The following is a 14192-nucleotide window of genomic DNA, read 5'->3' as shown; positions in this document are numbered from 1 at the left end:
TTGACCTATTCATTGTGATAATAAAGTAGAACTGATATTAATCTAACATTTGCTACAAAGCAGAATGTGTCAGATTTGCCCGTAACGATTGGCAGTGTACAGATAACTGGTCGTTCTCATACAGCATAATTAAAGCTATAATCTCTAGCTATCATCCAGTTAGTGAAATATATTTTTGTCTTAAAAGTTTATTTCACAGTGTACAAAGTTGCAGTAATTTCTCCGTAGTGTTATCTACTAGAGTAAACAAGGAAGAAAATCAACTTGATGGTTTACTGAGCTCGTATTTGTGCAGAAACTGCATAAAATCAGACTAAATGAAGTGTTTTGAAGGTCCCTGTATTAGATAAAGAAGGCAGAAAGCGCATAGAATATCTTCATGGTACATAAAGTAACCAGGTTTTAAGGGAAACGTCGCCAGTATTAAGATGAACAAAGCCATAAAAACATTTAAATCAAGAACGTATATGCACAATAGGACTATTTGAAAGAAATAAGAAAAATAATAACGCAGTATTCAGTGGTGTGTTTATAATTTATGGTGCCTAGTTTCAAAGTAGTTGAGAATAAGCACAGTTAGGTATTATAAATATTTTATTCTGTGATGAAGTAAAAATTATGTAGAAATAAATATACCATTAATTTACCTGACGTGAAACCAACAAGAACTATACTTTGTATCTTTTACAAGAAATATATTCTGTATATTTGAATCAACACCTTCAAATTTACCCTGTTATTCTCAGATTAGTTTGCCTTTCTCTTTACCTGCGAGTTTAGCCAATTGGTTAATTTTCTCACACTGTAAATACGAGGTAAATAGGACATGGTTTACGTCCTATAATTATGTACTCCGCACTTTGGGTGAAGTATAAGAGGCTGTCAAATCCTACTATTCCGTAAGGATAAATCAAAGGTTAGTGATGGATGCTCTTAATCATCTGCTTTTCTTCTAGTTATCAGTTGCCAATGAGATACGGCTATACGTAGATAATCTTTTGTGTAGTAAATAAACAAAACAATCCTTTCTTCAATTAAACGAATCAGTATAAGTTGTAATTTGGATTAAGTCATCATTGTTTATAATTTACAATACCTTTTAAATTTATACAGAATGATGAAGATGACTTTATCTTCATGTAGTCAAACCTCTGTTTTGCATTGAATGGTTATTAGCATCCTAAAATTAAAATAAAAAGAAATGTGGAGAGTTCAATACGTATAATGAATACGAATTAAGTGCATAAAAACTATTATAAGAAAGTCATTTGGCCATAAAGATGAGAAAATAATCCTTGTTTACTTATTAAACGTTTACCCATTACTCAGGTTTGTCAGGTGTTCTTACAATGTACCTACACTCTTTTCTTATTGAAACAAATTGATAAAAACTATTCAATGAATTGAAAACGTTAAATAAAGGACATTTAAAATGGCAGAAAAAAGATTTTCTTCCACAAATCATTTTGTTTGTATAATTAATAAGTTAGTCTGGCGAATATCTGTGCTAATGGATTGGAGAAAATAAAACAAATGTTGTTAAAGATATGAGTTGCCTTCTGTGGTGGCATTTTGTAATTATCGAATAAAAAACATTGAACATTAAATAGGCTCTTTTACTCTAACGCAAGTAGTGCCAGGGATTTACAAATTGATCGTGTTATCCAACAAATCTAAATGAAATAGCATTATAGATTGGCCATTCGTTTGAAATACACTTTCAGTTTATATTTATGTTAGGCTAATAAAATCTTGAAAGTAACGTAAGTCATGAGATGTTAGAACTTAAGAATATATTATTGGATGTTCTGGTTCTGAAACAGAAAGTGTATTTACTTGTACTCAGAAGTTGTCATTCATTGTTCTGTACATCATTACCATTTACAATCAAATACTTAGATGTGTGAGAAGTTGCCGCTGTTTCAACCAAAAGACCGGGAATCCAGTTATTCACAAAAACAAGTAGACAGTTAAATCAGGCATAAGAATGTTTCTAAACTCAAGAGGTCTTGTAAGAATTTTGATTCATGGTATCTGACCTGTGTAATGCATCTGCCACATTCGAACGTCTAATATATCTCACAGTACGACATTTGCAATGAAATATGACATTCTGATGTTTGGCTATAAACCTGATACGCCCGAGTCGCGCCAAAACATGCTCGCCCTCCCAGCCGTGGGGGCGTTATAATGTGACGGTCAATCCCACTATTCGTTGGTAAAAGAGTAGCCCAAGAGTTGGCAGTGGGTGGTGATGACTAGCTGCCTTACCTCTAGTCTTACACTGCTAAATTAGGGACGGCTAGCACAGATAGCCCTCGAGTTGCTTTGTGCGAAATTCCAAAACAAAACACAAAAAAAAAACATAAACCTGATAATAGTGTATTAAGGAAAAAAAGAAAATCAAACTTAAAATTGAATACAGGAAAATATGCATATGTGCATGGAGTTCTTTGGCTTTGGAGCGGCTAGGAAAAGAGCAGTGTACAGTGTTTTATTCACCTTATCGCTACAGGAGAAGAAAGACGTGAAACATTGATCATATGCGTCAGTCACACGTGGTAGTTCAAAGATTCCAGCACTACGACAGAAAGTAAAGTATTTTTTCAAACATTGCCAACATTACTGTAGTGGTAGAATGTTCGTTATTCCAAAGGATTATATATCATTTTAATGCCTTATGAACTTAACGAATTCAGAAAGTTTGACAACATATCGGATTCGAACATTGCAGCTTCGAAGTATAAGGTTGTCTAAGGAAAAACACCCTAATGGGTAATGGTATTATCTCATCAGATAGTAAGAACCTGTCTAATTGCTAAATGTTTATATCCTTGGCATTATAAAGCTTCTAGAGCTATTACAACAGGAGATATAATCATCAACCAAACAGACAGTGATAATTTTCTTAGCTGATAAGTTCCGTGAATAAAAAAATTAGGAACTATAAGAAGAGTAAGAAAAAGACCTAAATACCTAAATTGGTGATGGTTAAAAGTTAATGAAGCCGTATAAAAAATGTACTGAGTGTTAAAACATTGGATACAAACACTCAACAATTAACTGAACAAGACAATAATGGGTGTATAGTATTCTTACATAATTATAAAGGTTAAATCTTAACTCACTCTAAGATACACAGCTGAGACGTAGAATAAATGTTTGTGGTTGTTTCGTCAAAAGCATTATCGAGATTGGCAACGCTCTCAAACATAAAAAAAGAACATTGTTTCAAAAAATATGTACAGAAAGATATATCACCAAAAATCAAAGCATTCGCAATGAAGAAGAAATTGGATAATAGTTAAAGTGTTGTTGCATTGCTTACATTTCGGTTACCAATTTATAGTTGTGTGCTAAAAGTCATTGTGGCTAAAATACGACCTCATTAAAACTTCCTTATAAAATTATCACTATTTCACGACAGAGTGTAACCTGAAAAAGCTTGCTTAAATGTTGAATTTTCATTAACGTTTGTCAACTGGCATGAAACCTCTTCTCGCAGCATACTCAACGGTGGCAGAAACGGCTGATTTGGCTGTAATATCATCTAGATTATTCCATCGGATACAAGCACAATTGAACAAACAATTACAACAATAAATCTTCTCTAGCACATAAAACCAGCACGGTTGAAATAATTTTGAACTGAAAGCAGAAGCCTCACATAGGTTCTCATGAGCAGCTACACAGTCACAGAAACAAAGTTCAACAAATTAACCCACATTATTTGAAGTCATATATTCTTTAAAATAATGCTGCAAATTTTGTTAGATGAAGATAATACTTCATGTAAGCTCAAAGGTTTCACCATGAGGTTCGCATGTAAAGGCAAGAGACCGACGACTTATTCAAGCGAAGTTCTGAAATAAGAAATCTTGTCCAAAGAACAGAACAGAGACAAGCAGTCCAGTTTCAATCAACTTAGAACACGATATATCCAAAGCACTGATCCACTTCTGCCTCTATGGTGTATATGAGAGAACCTCAAAGATATTTAGTGACTTTCTACATTTAATTTGACCCCCTCAGTGGCACATTGGTAAGTCTGTTAATTTATACCACTAGAAACCGAGTTTCGATACCAGAGGTGGGCAGAGCACTGGGCTCATTGTGTAGCTTTGTGCTTAACAACAGACAACGACAACAGCATTTAATAACCAACTGCTTTATGTACGAAATAAAAATAAACTAGTTTTCAAGAACAATTTTAAGAGCTTTATTTCTGTTACTACAGAAATCAGTACACCTATCAACTGGAGCTTCAGGATTGATTGTATTTTGTATTAGTAACGAAAAGTGTTTGACAATTACTATGAATGATGAAAGCCAAAATAATATGCAGTATTCTCATGAGCCATTTTGACTTGAATCTTGAAAAGCCTATAATTGACAACTAACAGAAGACCCGAGAGTCATTGAAATAGTCATTGTTTTGTGCTGATAACAAGTTCTTTCATGATAATATTATATTTTAAGGAAAATATTTTGAAGCTACAAAAATCATCCTGAAACAAGCTCAAGTTTTGTGTGAAAGATCAAGAAAACATTTATTATTTATTGAATATCAAACTAAATTATTTATCTGGTAATAAAACGGCCAAATGGCCATATATCATATAAAAAAGCAAGGTATCTCAAGGTATTGTCATATGTATTTTACAGATCAAAAATAGAAGAGACTGGGTGTTTACATTTAATACATTCTTCACAAGTGGACATTTTGAGCTTTATAAGATTATTAGTGTTTAATCTTTTCATACAAAGGCCAATCACGTTTGTTGAAAAAAGATTATTTTATTAAAAAAAACAAACAAACAAGATAAACATCGACTATCTTGCCCAAAATCATCTAAAGCTATCGAGTATCACTTGATGGGGGGGGGTAACTATTAGCATCATTCCTTGGCTTTGTAAGAAAGGATAGCAGCATCTTGATATCACAAAACGAGGTAAGTCTCTTCCCCTATCCCATTACAAAGGAACAAGTAAAACACAATGTTAAGCACGCAACAGAACTTCCAGTAAATTGTAATGAACAACATCTAATCCAATAGACGTATTGATACATTATTTTAGCGTAGATGAACAACAAATACGTTAAGATATCCCTAACCAATATCTTTTCACTGGTGTAAGATATTAAAAACATCAATAAAGATCAAACTATAATAGAAGCAAATTAAACAACAATCTGCTGTGTTGTGTCAAGCGGGACAAGCACAGATATGTATGATGACTTCTGAGTACCACAACATACATCCCAACAACTTGTCCATCATGTGTCATATTTTTCCTCACAACTAAAGATCGTAGCACCATCGAAACCGTGTGTAATTTAAGAAAGTTTCCATAGTTTTGATGTAATTCAATTTAAAACAACACTTTCGCCATTGTTACATAAGACCCTGCGTGAATCTAGAAAGGCGCCTCTTCAAATTTCCGTTGTGGTACCAAAGATTATAGATTTATTAATTTAATTTAAAATGCATTTATTGCGGACGGTGAATACGTTTTAAGTTCTACATGGTAGGGTACTTCCTTTATTTATTTAGTTATCTTATATTCGTAATTGATTTGTCTATTATCATATGACAAATATTTAGTCTTAGAAACATTTTCAATACCGATACTAACAGAGAAATAAAGTTATATAAAACATTACTCAGAAATCTTCAGATCGAGAGAGACACAGATGGTTAGAATATGAAAATAGCTTTCTACGTTCCAACTGAATAGTGATTCATACAAGTGCAGCATAGTTTTGCTTTTAAATATGGATGTCGTTATTTTACATTTCTCCACGAAGGAATGATTATATACAGTTGTGATATTCTGCACCTGATTGTGTCACTCTATTTAACCCAATATCCACTAAAGAGAACTCGTGAATGTACAATATGTTTTGTTCTAAAATCGTGTTTTTCTCATAAATTTAAGAATCACGACAAAATTGTGTTGTTTTTTCTTTCGTATATTAATGTTCCTCTTCAAAGGCCCGACACGGCCAGGTGATTAAGGCACTTGACTCGTATTCGGGTTCGAATCCTCGTCACAACAAACATGCTCGCCCTCTCAGCCGTGGGGACGTTATAATGTGACGTTCAATCCCACTATTCGTTGATAAAAGAGTAGTGCAAGAGTTGAGGTGGATGGTGATGACTAGTTGCCTTTTCTCTAGTCGTACACTGATAAATTAGGGACGGCTAGCGCAGATAGCCCTCGTGTAGCTTTGCGCGAAATTCAAAAAACAAACAAGCAATCCTCTTCAAAATATTTGAAAAAAAAAGGGTTTTAAATGTGTGCCTTGAAGCTCAAAACAAACGACATAAGGTTGATGTTGTCCATCAGATAGAGCTCGGCAGAGCCATGTGATTAAAATACTTGACTCGTAAGCCAAGGGTCGCGGGTTCGAATTCTCGTCACACAAAACATGCTCGCCCTTTCAGCTGTGAGGGCGTTATAATGTGATGATCAATCCCACTATTTGTTGATAAAAGAGTAGCTAAAGCGTTGGCGGTAGGTGGTAATAACTAACTGCCTTCCTTTTAGTTTTATACTGCTAAATTAGGGACGACTAGCGCAGATAGTCTTCGTGTAACTTTGCGCGAAACTCATAACAAACATAACTCCATTAATTGTTTAATGTATTTATCTTCTGTGTCATCTGATCAACCTTTAATCGTCTAATGATAATCACAAACGAAATACATTTCAAAATAAATATGGTTGAAGCTTATATTCTGAGAGCATAGGCTAGGTTTTTGTTTCAACAAATGCAATGTGTTCTATTGCAAAACAGAATTGTGCTGACCGACAACAGAAAGATAATATAATAAATCGTAATCAGAAGAAAGCTTTCAACTTAGGGAGACTGGAACTGAAACAATCAAACTGTACAACTTACAAAAATATTTTGAGGCACTAAGATAGCATACCAAATTAAGAACGCACATTTTCGTATGTTAGAGGCAGAACAAGACGTCTTACATAGTAAAAGCACTTTATCCTTAAATTCTGACCCAGCTCGGCGTCGAAAAAAATCGAATTATTCAAAATACGTATGGTCTTATTGGTCGCTTGTGCAGCTAAAAATGAAACTGTAAATTCAATTGTTGGGCTCACAGTCAGACGACTGAAAAGTTATGTTATTGCGAGTGAGTCTTAACTAGATTAATCTAACTTAGTAGACTGACTAGCAAAGTTTAATCTACTAAATATGTGAACTTGCGCTACAATGCTTAAACAAAACTTTCATATGAAGTAATAACTTTCAAGATAAACTTTGTATGAAACTTATATAAAAGTTTAGGGTTATTTTATGTATTAACAATAAATATTTTATATGTCAATTTCTTCGCAAATATAAATTCGTTCGTATTTTTTTAAATCATCCAGTAGAAAATATAAGTCATTATTTTACGAATAATTTAAATAACATAACATTAGAAAACAGACGTAACCGACAATAGAACAGAAGATGGATTAGACATAAATCCGCATAAGCTAGAATAGGTAAATAATTTGAAATAAAACCATAAAACCTGTGTTATTGAAGAATAAACTTTGTATATTTATTAAAATGAGAATCTAGTTATCTGTCACCTTAAGCAAGAAGTTATATGACGTATTCATTAAGGTGGTACAAAAATGATCTCTACTTTGTGACCGTGGGTGGGTTATGCGCAAATATCATTATTCGTTCATACAAAAGCAGCTCGAGTGTTGGCGGTTGATGCTGTTGAATAGCTGCCTTACTTCCAATTTATCATTTTAAAATGAAGGACGACTATGAATAGACAATGTTTGTGTAACATTGGCGAAAACTGTGAGAAAAGTTTTACGCAAAGCTGCACAAGGACAATCTGTATTTGCCATTTCTAATTTTGAAGTATTAAATTAGATGTAAGGTAGTTCCAACTTTCACTAGACCGTACTCTTCACCAAGTCTTTCAGACGGAATAATTAGAGTTGAGTATGAAGTTTAGATTAAATGTAGAGTAGTTAGTCAGTACCATCTACCTCCATTTTTCAGGCTATCCTTCTAAACTGAATAATTGGAATTGACTGTTATTATTATAACGCACCCATGACTATGAAGTTCGGAATACGGTTTGTTTATTTTTTGCTGTGACACAACGTGAATCAGGATTGTTACTTCTTCTTACAACATCACTCTAATCACAGGGACACACTTAGCTCTCTCCCCACTCCAAAAAGAAAATAAAAATTAGACCTTCCATAAAAATATTTTATAGATTAGAAAATAACCTGAGACAAAGATTAGAAGGAATGTAACTGAATCCAAATTGTAATAATAAATGTATGATACTGCACTATAAAAACAAAACTTTCGTAAGCTGGGATATAAAATAGAGAACGGAACACAAATACGTGAACAAATGGTTCGTGTAACAGCAATATTTTCCTAGAAACTGAGAAATGAACAACATGATACCAATCTATATGTAGTTTATTTTATCGGTTGTCCTGAAAATCTAGGTTGTTTGGACATTTAGTGCTAGATTTTGTGATTTTAGTCTCTGGTTTTCTATTATTAAAGTGTGGAAATAATTTAATTTATTGCAGGTAAATATTTCAAAAATCACCAAACTAAAAGTTAAATACCTAACTCTAAAGGAGAGAACACTTATTCACAAGATTATTGATTTTCACAATTTCTTATTTACGTAGGGTGAACTAAGTAATATTTTTCTTTCCGTATGAACAGGGTAATACTTTTATCTTAGATTGTAAGCTTTTATACATAAATAAAAAGAAAATTCGCATTGTTTTTCGAGTTTCTGATATCGTAAGCTTTACCTGTATGTTTTGAAAACGGCACATAGCTTACAGTTTACCTGCGAAAATGATAGGGCCGTTATTAACGGTTACGAGACGCAACGTTATATACAAATCTATTATATCTTGTCTGATAATCTGGTTTAACTTTTACCGCATCAGACATTTAATATGAAGTATAAGAATATCAACTTTAATGCAAAAATTAATAAAGTCTTATTTATCTCCATGGCCAAGCGTGTTAAGGCGTGTGACTCGTAATCCGAGGGTGGCAAGTTCGCATCCCCGTCGCGCCAAACATGCTGGCCCTTTCAGCCGTGGGGGCGTTATAATGTGACGGTCAATCCCACTATTCGTAGGTAAAAGAGTAGCCCAAGAATTGACGGTGGGTGGTGATGACTAGCTGCCTTCCCTCTAGTCTTACACTGCTAAATTAGGGACGGCTAGCGCAGATAGCCCTCGAGTAGCTTAGCGCGAAATTCAAAACAATACAATACAATTTATCTCCATAATATATTAATACTTTGTTGTGGACACATTATAAAAGTGACAGTTAAACATACTGGTAGATTTAATTAAAGGATTCGAGCAAGGTTCTTGTGGAGACGGATGCCGACTGCCGATCTACATTCTTTATGGTCAGTAGATCAAAACTAGGGAATCTCTACCAGAACCTTTAGAGTAAATAACGTGACTGGCCAGGTAGAGAATTTCAATTCCACCTCAAGAAGGAAGCATCTACTAAACTAGAAATAACACAAAGGTAGAGATATGCAGTAACTATTAAGGTTACTCTCTATTCGCAAGCTTCGTATGCAAGCTGAAACTAAAGAAAAGTGAAGATAAAAGTGTTTAAGCCCATCACACAATCTTCCACGTCTAAAACTATGTCAGATTGTGGATATAGATAAAGCTGTTTCTAACTAGGAGCTGAAAAACAATGAAGTTACAAAAGAAATAAAAACAGGCCACTGAGGTAATCAATATAAACATATCTTGAATGATACTTAGATCACCAGACTGAATAACATAAAGAAACACAAGTTGGCTAAGTTAACCCTCAATTCTTATGTGTTAACATAAATTTAATTGTTGAATAGTTACACTTTATTAACTTAATTCAGTTTACACAGCGTCTATACCAGTCGTATTCCAGCCAGTCTGAAGAACCTTGATAATAGGCACAAGGTCTCTAGGGCACTGGATATAGAACATGTAGGTTGGAGACCGTATTATTATACACTCTACTTTAATTTCTCTAAGGTTTCTCGGTGGGAAAACGGTAAATTTACAAAGCTACAATCCATGATTCGATTCACCTCTGCGTGCAAAGCACCGACAGCCCATTCTGTAGCTTAGTACTAGCAAAACAAAAATTATCTTTAAAGTTCTTTTTAACAATTATCATATTGTTATAAGAAATGGATTTTATTCAAATGATATAGAACGATACTCAACCTATTTCTGATCACTAAGCTGTTAAAATGGGCACTAAGTTCTATAAAATATCCCAAGTATCCATGTAAGCAATCAAACCAACTTAGAAACAAAATAGATGTGATTTAGTTAAAGTAATCTAAGGAAAGAAACTTCATTTATTGCAACTGTTTTGTATAAAGTTTCTCTTATGATTAAAGGTTTATACTAGAAAGAAAATACTCCAGTTTGTTACGAATTTACAATATTAAAATAGCAAGAAAAACATAATTGGTAGTTCTTAAACTCAGTGAATATGGTTTGACACATGTTGCGTTCAACATCAATCTTAATTAGCTTCTAACAGCATCATATGAATATGAAACACGACAGAAACATTTGTTCATGAGTCACAGCGATAACTAGTATTCATCATTATTTACACTGACACCTGTGGTGTTTTTAACAGAATTATTACACGAAATTTACTTGATTATTGAAAAGGCTACGGCTTTAATTTAACAAACACTGATACACGGTTTTGAAACATAGATGTATACATGGACAACTAAAGTAACGTTAAACAATGAAGTAAAATTATAAAACAATAATAACTATTACGAACAAAATTTTACTATACAACTAAAGTATAATGAGTTAAACTTAATTTTTGCAGTACTTTAATTTTATCCTACGTTTGACTATTTTCTAAAATCATTTTACTTCTTACCAGAATAAACTGTTTTCTTAAAGCGAAACTAAGAAACAAACCTGTAATGAGAACAGCTGAGTAAATATACTTTTGTTTTGTTTGTTTGGAAATTTCGCACAAAGCTACTCGAGGGCTATCTGTGCTAGCCGTCCCTAATTTAGCAGTGTAAGACTAGAGGGAAGGCAGCTAGTCATCACCATCCACCGCCAACTCTTGGGCTACTCTTTACCAACGAATAGTGGGATTGACCGTCACATTATACATCCCCACGGCTGGGAGGGCGAGCATGTTTAGCGCGACGCGGGCGCGAACCCGCGACCCTCGGATTACGAGTCGCACGCCTTACGCGCTAGGCCATGCCGGGCCATACTTTTGTTACTTATATAGATTAGGATACATTGTTTCATCAGTTATGTACTCCGCTGTTAACGATAGTTTTGTTCCTATCTAATCTCAATAACATCTCACGTAGTTTGGTGAGCTTAAGAGTTTTGGTTAGTCCTAAATACATGTAATAAAACTAAAAAGTAATTAAATTTGATTTATTTAAATACTTTAACTAATATATATGTATGGAACACACAAACACTAGCTTTAGCTTCATTTAAAACGGTAACGTCAGTAAAACTGTTCAGCTGAATTTTACCCAACTATCCATAACAAAGTTTTGTGACCAATGAAAACTGATTAAACAGCTCTGTCAGTGTGTCTTTAGAAGAGCTAAATTACTACAACATGTGTTGCGGTTCAAGACGTGAATGCAACCATAAACTAATGTTTATAAATATACAAAACAACAAAAGTAAGAAGTTAAATGAATAACTAACATTTACACAATGTATCTAGAATATTGGTTCTGTAATGAAAATATAAAATGCTAAATGTAATAGAAAGAGAACAACGTGTCAGGCTTACAATGAGATGAATCCAACTCTCATTCCAACCAACTCTGTTACTCAACAAAAAACATGGAGTTGACAGCAGTAAGTAATAAATAAAATGTTAAATATTCTGTAAAAGTCTAACATCTTATACGATAAGTTTCGAGTAGGCTCAGGAAAAATAGCAAGATTAGAGATACAAGTTACAATAATCATAAACATGGCAAAAACAGTTATTAAGAAACACCGACGTACCTAAACTAATGACTTGCTTCCCAGAGGCACAGCGGTATGTCTGCGGACTTACAACACTAAAACCGGGTTTTGATACCCTAGGTGAACAGAGCACAAATATTCCTTTGTATAGGTTTGTGCTTAATTACAAACCACAGCAACCAAACTAATGACTTCATATCATATTAAATACTGAGCTATTATATGGCTAATATTAACTATACATAATAATTTCTTACATTAATGGGAGATAAAACTGGTTGTGGTTAATATATTAAAGGCCTCTAAGTAGGACAGTGTTATGTCTGCGAATTTACAGCACTAACATCTGGGTTTCAATATCTATGGTGAGCAGAGCACAGATAGCCCAATGCTTAGTTTTGTGCTTAGTAATCGACTCGTAATATCGTAGTTCTGATGTAGTCTCGGGGCGGCAGCACAATCGAGAGGGTTTCGCGCAAAGCTACTCGAGGGCTATCTGCGCTAGCCGTCCCTAATTTAGCAGTGTAAGACTAGGGTAAGGCAGCTAGTCATCACCACCCACCGCCAACTCTTGAGCTACTCTTTTACCAACGAATAGTAGGATTGACCGTCATATTATAACGCCCCCACGACTGTAAGGGCGAGCATGTTTGGTGCGACCGGGCTTCGAACCTACGACCCTTGGTTTACGAGTCAAATGCCTTAACACGTTTGGCCATGCCGGGCCCAAATAAAATATGATTTTTTTCAAATTCAAAACATAAGTAGATATATTTTATTAGTGCACAAAATGAACCATGCATCAGTTGCACACAATATCACTGTGTTCAAAGAACAGAACCAACAAAACATGAATTTCATACAAAAACAAAAACATAACTCAATGAATATTTACTGCAAATCAATATAACTTTTGCTGTTGCCTTTCAGAGACAAGTTCAGAAATACGCGGCTTCACCTTGGTAAGTGCCACTCTCATATCATTTTCGCAACGAAGTCTGTTTCTTTTCTTCGTTTTTACGTCTACCATCCTCGAAAAGAATTGCCCGCAAAGATACGTTGTAACAAACGGTATGAGTATCTCAAGGGTTTTCTTAGCAATAAGAGGATACGCTACGATTTGGTGACACCAAAACGTTGAGAGCGTTGTTGTTCTGAAAAGCTGCTATTGAACCTGGCTCTGCTGAAGTTCAACGATTTCGTCGAAGTATTCATCATTGCCATCTGCTGTCGCAACACTAAACGTGAACGGTTGTCTCACCCATACTGGATATGAATTTCTGGTGAGGAAGTATCCGTCGAGAGACTTTGCGAGCTCATCTAAGTGCATGGCAATTGCTTGTTTCATTTCCCCGGGTACAGAAATGTTTCCGATTTCAAACACATCTTCGATCTTACTTACACAGTCCTCCAGCATGGGAAAGTTTGTGAAGTTATCATTCTGTGTTCGTCGTTTCCATAACGGTAGCTTTTTTTGAAAAGCCTTCAGGTTTTCTTCCGCTTCGATGATGTTGACTCCGCCGTCCTGCATCTGTTGATTGAGATGATTGAGAGCATTGAAGATATCGGCCATGTACGCCAAAATGCAAAACAGAGCTAATTCCACACGCATGGCAAAAACACGATTCAGCACCTTTCTCAGGGATAACCACCGAACGTTAAAATGGTACAGAAGTACCTCGAATTCAGAACCCATTTCATTACACAGATCTTTAAAGAAGCGGTGCTTCAGAGCACTATTTCGCACAAAGTTCACATATTCCATTACAATTGTTAATACTTCTGCCAGTTTTGAAGGCAAGGGTTTTGTTGCCAACGCATGGCTGTGCAGAACAATGATGTGTGGTACAATGATGTGTGGTGCAATGATGTGCGGTGCATCGGCTTTTACCAGCGCACCAAAACCAAAGTTTTGTCCCAGCATGACTGGAGCTACGTTCGAACAAACTGCAGAAACCATATCCCACGAAAGATCGTTGTCTCTGAAGAAGTCATCCATAAGTTTCTTCACGTCAGCTGCCTTAGTTGTTGTCGTAAGAGGTTTACAAAGTAAAAAATCTTCTTTTATCTCGTCGTTCTTTACATAGCTCACGATTACAACAAGCTGGATTAGATTGGAAACGTCGGTGGTCTCGTCGAGTTGAAGGGTGAATTTTGCTTGGCTT

The 14192-nt window shown here is 34.9% G+C and overlaps 1 protein-coding gene across 8 annotated transcripts in view; it reads right to left on the bottom strand.

Annotated features, from left to right (window-relative positions):
- LOC143247466 (uncharacterized) overlaps window positions 1-14192 on the bottom strand; it is a 73086-nt gene that overhangs the window by 12478 nt on the left and 46416 nt on the right. For 2 of the 8 annotated variants that reach the window (XR_013026585.1, XR_013026584.1), the window contains exon 7: window positions 12067-12143. The exons of the other annotated variants lie outside the window; for them this stretch is intronic. The gene's annotated coding sequence lies outside the window, so the exon portion shown is untranslated. The remainder of the gene's footprint in view (window positions 1-12066; window positions 12144-14192) is intronic. 8 annotated transcript variants of the gene reach the window in all.

The sequence above is a fragment of the Tachypleus tridentatus genome, chromosome 1 (genome assembly GCF_004210375.1).
Source record: "Tachypleus tridentatus isolate NWPU-2018 chromosome 1, ASM421037v1, whole genome shotgun sequence".
NCBI classification, from domain to species: domain Eukaryota; kingdom Metazoa; phylum Arthropoda; class Merostomata; order Xiphosura; family Limulidae; genus Tachypleus; species Tachypleus tridentatus.
The sequence above is the reverse complement of the archived record's forward strand: the minus strand, read 5'-3'. Positions and strand labels throughout refer to the sequence as shown.